The following is a 6626-nucleotide window of genomic DNA, read 5'->3' as shown; positions in this document are numbered from 1 at the left end:
GTGCAGTGGGACAGGCAGGCCTGGAGAGCTGGCCTGAGGCATTGTCTAACAATGGCACAGCATGGAATGCCTAACTGCTCCATGGCGGCCTTCTCTATGGAAATAGAACCTTTCTCTGGCATCGGAATTTCCTACTGAGCACACTCAGTGGAGGCGCTGAAATCATTCCACTCCAGAAAGCAAAAGCCGCCAACTTCTATTCCCAACGTTCCCCGTTCTTCTCCTACGCATGTTCCTGTTGGGAGGCCAGTTGAAGCAAAAATCCAGAAGGTCCTACACACCATGCGTCTGCCCTTCCTGGCTCAGGCGTGACCTGGTGACAGTCCTCTGGGGGCCTGTGCCCTCTCTCATTGGGAAGCTGTGGGATGTGGGTGCTCGTCATTGGTCGATGACTTGTCCACTCAGTGATGCTGAGTGTTTAGCCCCCATCAGCACCTTGGGCAACTATGAACGTCTGCGGGCGTCCCCAGCCTGAGATTTAGGAGGTGTCAAGTCCCTGACCCTGCCAGTACCTCAGCATCACTGCCCAGCAGTCTCCACCATCTTCACGCCTTATGGTGTGGCTCTGGATGCTCTTGAGTCCCGTGGCTTAAGTCTCTGTTGGAAGCTGGGTCCTAGTTTGCTTTCACCACTTCAACAGCTCTGCGGGTGATTCTTCTGCATCCCTGGCCTCCCTTACATACCCAATGCATCCAGCCAACCAGCAGGTCGTAAGCAACTTCCCTGCTGTATCCGAGGCTGTATTTCTACAGGAGCCCGCGATCCTCAATCCTCAGCACACGGCCACACCCCGGGGGTCCTGACTGAATGCCCTCAGGAGAAACTGGGATTTTCCTTTGTCCTCATAATGTCCAGACTGGCCATGGCAGCTCTACTTCTAGAGCTCTCCACTCACCGCTTTGAAAACTCCTGTCTAGGAAAAGAGAACTAGACCATCTGGTAGGGTCGCATCCCACGTATTCGAGGCTCAGCAGCCACACCAGACCTGTCAGTTCTCTGTTGGGAGAACCAATGAACCCAGCCTCCTTCCACTGCAGCTCAGGGGAGGACATTAAAGAAGAGGCGGCCTCCGTGGAGATCAGAAAGCTGGACAGGAGTACAGCACAGGAGGGGAAGAGGTGAGTTAGGGTGTCTTGATGTTCTCCTAAGAGCATGCCTTCTCCCAGTGTGGAAGGCAAAGGTGGTAAAGTGGTGGAGAGCCTGGCCCACTTGATTAGCGTAGATGCTGCCATTTGATGCTGGAGCCTTTTGAGATGCCTTGTGATCCTATTTTGGCCCAAGAGATATTGTTATTGCTGCACGTGGTATGCAAAGCACACAATAGGCTGTAAGCAGCAGCAGACACGTGGTTGGTGCCTGCTCAGCCATGTGACTCCGGCCTGTGCTCCATCTCTCCAGGCCTTGACTCCTCCCCTGTGCCATGGCTGGTGTGTAGTATCGCCGTACAGCCCTCCAGGCTGGGCAGCACACATGCAGCAGACATCTGTCCCATGGTTCAGCAGACTGTGGCCTGCAATCGGGTATTGGCAGGTTTGGTTCCTGCAGAAGCTGAGAGGAAAGGGCCTGCCCGGCGACTCCTCCTGCTCCTTTGGCGTCTTCTGTTCCTATATGTGTTTCTATCTTGGGGCCCATTTTTATAGGATATTAGTCATGCTGCGTCCAGATCACAGTAATGCTCTCATTTGAACTTGATTTCCTCTGTAAAGGCTACGGCTTGTGAGCACTGGGAATTGGGACTTGAATGGGATTTGGATCGGCACATGGCAGCCTCTAAACGTGGAACTGAGAATACCTTCTTTATAGATGTACCACTGAGCGTGTATAAAGCAACTGAGAAAGAACTGGTTTCCAGTTGGGGACTTTTTTGGGGATATGGACAAATAACCCTGTAGCTTATGTCTGTCTGCAGCACACTCCTCTTTGTGTTCCTGGGGTTTGGAGGAAGCTGTTCCTTTGAGGAGAAAGGGGATGTGGAGGAAGACGCCAGCAGGACCTCAGAGGCTTGGAGGAGTTGTTCTGTGCCCCTGAAGACCCTGTGGGTACCTGGCATTTATGGGCAGGGGGTTGGGCCTGCTGGGAATGCTAGAGAGCCTTCTTCAAAGACTCAGAACAATGCATTTTTTTCTTTTTTACTTAAGAATTATGGAAAAATAGCCGGGCGCTGGTGGCTCACACCTGTAATCCTAGCTACTCGGGAGGCTGAGATCTGAGGATCACGGTTCAAAGCCAGCCCAGGCAGGAAGTCCGTGAGACTCTTATCTCCAATAAACCACCAGAAAACTGGAAGTGGCATTGTGGCTCAAGTGGTAGAGCACTAGCCTTGAGCTTAAGAGCTGAGGGACAGCGCCCAGGCCCAAAGTTCAAGCCCTGTGACACACACAAAAAAAAGAATTATGGCAAAGCATATATAAAATTTACCTTAAAATAATTCTATTTTTGTGATACTGGAGACTGAACCTGGGTCTTTTTACTTACGTGGCAAGCCCCGTATGATGTGAGCCCTACCCTCAGCCCTTTGGTTTGTATTTTGTTTTTGAGACAGAGTCTCACTGTGGCCAGGCCAGCTTGGAAACTGAGCTCTCACCTCCTGCTGCAGAGCAGCTGGGATTGTAGGTGTGCACCGCTGCTTCTGACTTGAGATCAACCTCTGCTTTCCCTAAATGAAATTCTGCACCCATTTAACACGAACTCCTCAGCCCTCCGCCCGCCCGGAGCCACAGCTCTCCTAATTTCTGTCTCTTGGTTCTGTCCACTCCACACGCATCACAGGAGTGGTATCTTACGGCACCTGTCTCTTTGTGATTTGTGTTACTTCCCTCGGCACAGTCTCGGGCCATCCCTGTTGCCGTGGGTTTTGTTTTGGTGGGTTGCTGGGAATAGCCTTTAACTTGTGATGTTTCTGACTCTCTTGGGTAGTGGATGACAGGCATGAGCCACCACACCACACCTGCACCGCCTTATTGTGTACAGACAGACGCCATCTTGTATATCCACGATGGGGCTTTGCCTTGCCCTGAGCTTTGGTGGTGATCTGGCTGGCTCCAGGCGCAGAACGTTCTGGGCATCTGTTCTTTGCTACTCGTCCACGCACCACTAACACCTGGCCTCAAGTGGCCGTTTGGATCCAGGGCTTATCCCCCTGAAATTGCCTTTTGACCAAAATCCTGGAGTGCTGGTTCGGAGCCTGTGGTCTCCCCAGGGACGGCCCAGGCCGGATGTGGGTGCAGGAGGGCAGACAGGGAGTAGAGGTTCCTCAGCCTCCACTGGTTCAGTTTTGTCCTTTATGCCCACAGTGGGGCACGCTGGGCTGAGCCAGGGCGGCTTAACAGCTGTACAAGGCTGGTGGAGTAGGCCGGAGGAGGAGGCCCTGAAGCGCACTCTGTCCCCTGGACTCCGGATGGCTAATCTGTATGGGCCCAGGCCCCTGGCTCCCCTCCGGGGCAGAGCCACTGTGCCAGCGGCAGGCAGGGCAGGACAGGGCGTCTCTAACCCGCTCCATGCCCCACTGCTCCACTGAATTCCTAGAAGCCGCGGGCTGGGCCTCCAGACCCAGGCTCTGCAGGTGCAAAGCAGCCGGAGGGTGTCCTGCTCCGTCCCTCAGCCCCTGTCAGCCCTGGGGAGGGGCCTCAGCACCCTCGGTACCAGCCAGGTCTCCTCCTCTGGGCGATGGGCCCGGGCACGGAGCACGGTCCCCAGGCTGCAACACTCACTGTGGGCCCTGCGCGGGAAGCTGCCACCGCTGGGTGTCCCGTTTCCCCCAACCGCCCCCCAGGCCAGCCCCTGCCCCGCCTGCTGTTTAGCCTCGCAGATGGTGGTGCTCCTGGCTCAGGCCCGGCCCCGGCCGGAGCTGCCGTCTCCCAGGAGTAGGCACCCACCTTTGGGCACAGCCAGGCCCCACGGGTCACCAGCTGTCCCTTGTACCGGCCCCAAGGCGCACACCCCTCAAGCCTGAGCTCAGAACACTCACACGCATCTCCTGAAGGCAAGTCCCACCACCATGCCCCTCCCACACCGCTGCATGGTTTACTTGAGAACTGTCTCGCGTGAGCACAGAGGCTGGGCACGGCAGGCAAGGCCCCAGGAGCTCGGCCGGAGCACCCCCTCCCTCCACTGCTCTGCTGCTCCGCAGATCTGGTCTCACAGCGCACAGAGATTTTTATGCCAGTTACTGAGGCTTGAACTCCTGGCCTAACTCTCATTTGGCTTTTTCATTCCAGGCTGGCACTCAACCAAATGAGCCACAGCTCCACTTCTGACTTTTTGCTGATTAATTGGAGATAAGCATCTCATAGACTTTTCTTCCTCCATTCCACCTCCCTGGACCCCAACCACTCCATCCAGACCCCTGGATGGCTAGGATCCAAAGGTCCTTTCTCAGCCTGCTGGGATTTGACATGAGCGACAATCAGCGTGGTCACCGCTTTCCTTTGTGTTTTGGGGACCCATTGGAGCCAGGCCTTCCATGGCCTCGCTGCTGCTTCTGTTTACCGCCATGGCACTTTTCCAACTCCTCCCAATTTTGGTCCACAATGACCCAGCCCCCCTGGGGACCCCCAAGTGACCCTGTCACTTGGTGCCAGTGAAATACAGTGCTGTATCTTCACACTGAACTCGGAGTGGAAATGGCAGCCTCCAGCCCCACTCCACGCGTTGAGGGATCCACACAAGGAAACGGCAGCATTGCGGGGATGGGCGGATTAGAGATGGGTGTGAAGTCAGGATGTGGGGCTCTGCGGCCGCCTCCAAAAGGGCTTAATGTTGGGGACGTGTGCCACCTGCTGGAGGCTCTTTGCACTGCAGTGGCTGGTTTTGGTCATCAGTGATCCCCAGTAGACTTCCAGGCTCCTTGGTTGGCTTTGGGCTGCCCAGCCTGAGATTCACACATCCCGCTCCAGGTATGTGTGCTGAGTGAATACCTGCGGAGTGGAGTGAGAGGCTGGAGTTGGTCTGTGAACCTGCATTTGGCCCCTTTGCCTCTTGGGAGAAAGCAGCCCCTGTGTCTGGAGGCTACAGCCCAGATCAGCTGGGTAGAGAAGCTGTGATCTTCAGCTAAGGCTCAGCATTGCACCACGCTGCCTCTGTCGGAAGCATTGCCTGGTGACCCCCGGGGCCCTCCGCCTTCCCCACTGGGGAGCAGCCATTTCAAGGGCCGCCGATGAGCTGCAAGTCTGGCCTCTGGACGCTTCAGCCCCGTTGGGAGATTCTGAAGCAGGTTCCAAAGCTGTGGCAGAGCATGACCGGTCCGAGCAGGGGCAGGGGCAGAGAACTTTGGAAAGGAGAGTGAATGTGGCACTCGAGGTGTGCGTGGGCCTTTGGAGAAGTGTCTAGAAGATGAGCAGTGAGCCCCAGGCCATGTGTGCTTTCCAGGGGGAAGGGAGACTGCGGTGAGAGCCGCCTTCCATGTTCCTGGTTCTGTCAGTGGCCAGCCTGGGGTGCTGGGTGAATCCTTCAGTTTTCTATGGAGCAACTGGTCATCCTCCAGTAAACATAGTAAGACCAATGTGCAGGTTCCCTTGAGATCATGCATGGACTTTGGGATGGCGGGAGGTAAGTCCGCTGCTCACTAGAGAGCCCAGGCAGGCCTAGAGTCCACAAAGCTCTGGCCTCAGCCCCCCCCCCCCATTCTGGGATTCGAGGTGTGTGCTGTCATGTTTGGGGCGAGACTCTGAATGTCATGCCCACGGTGAAGGGTAGTCACAGTGACTCCCGAATGTGATTGACAGCCACAGCTTCCGTCTGGCAGTTAGAGTCACCTGGATAATTCAGCCCTCCTTCCCCCCCAAACACCGGAGCCAAGAGAAGCTCCAATCATTCCACTCCCTTTTCCTTCTCCGCAGGAAGACTAGTGAACTCTCCACCTGGCTCCGGCCCGCGGCCACCTCTCTCCTCAGCGGCCACCTCTCTCCTCAGCGGCCACCTCTCTCCTTGTATACCATCCGCAGGCACAGAACTCTGGTCCCGTGGTGTGTTTTCACTGCGAGGATTTTCCATCGCCCAGGCCAAGAGGAACTCACAGAACTTCCCAAACACTTTCAAAGATAGCAGGCACACAAGGCTATACCTCCCTCTTTGTGGGCGGGTAGAGACAGGATGCCGAGTGTTCCAGAGGGACTGGAAATGAAGGCTGCAGCTGTATTAGCACTCGCTTGAGATGACTCCTGAGCAGAACCCATCCTGGGCGAGTGCTCCCTGTCCTCCTGGCCCGTGGGCCAGCCCAGGGACAGCAAACGCCCCCAGAGTTTTCCCAGCTTACGCCTCAGATCTGCTGCTGTCCCCCCTGACCCGGCTGCTAACCCTCCATGGGTTTTTAAATGGTGACACAGGAGAAAATGCAGCCCTGTGGGTCACTACCTCCCTGCAAAACGTGATGGGCTGGCTGGAGAAATGAATGTTGGAATTCTCGGAGGGGATGGGGACACGCGTGCTTCATCTTACAGTGACCTACGCGTGGGGGGAGGGCTGCAGTGCGCAGGGCGCGCAGCAGGGGCCTGGCACAGGAGGAAGATGGAGCCGCACTCCGCCCTTGGTGACTTTTACCCAGGGCCTAAGAGTTAATGGTAGTCCAGATGAGCATGGCTCTCGGCTTGGGTGCTGAAGACAGGGAGAACAGAGCGCAGGGGGACAGA

The sequence above is a fragment of the Dipodomys ordii genome, unplaced genomic scaffold, assembly GCF_000151885.1.
Source record: "Dipodomys ordii isolate 6190 unplaced genomic scaffold, Dord_2.0 Scaffold74, whole genome shotgun sequence".
Lineage (NCBI taxonomy): Eukaryota > Metazoa > Chordata > Mammalia > Rodentia > Heteromyidae > Dipodomys > Dipodomys ordii.
Note: the sequence above shows the minus strand (reverse complement) of the source record.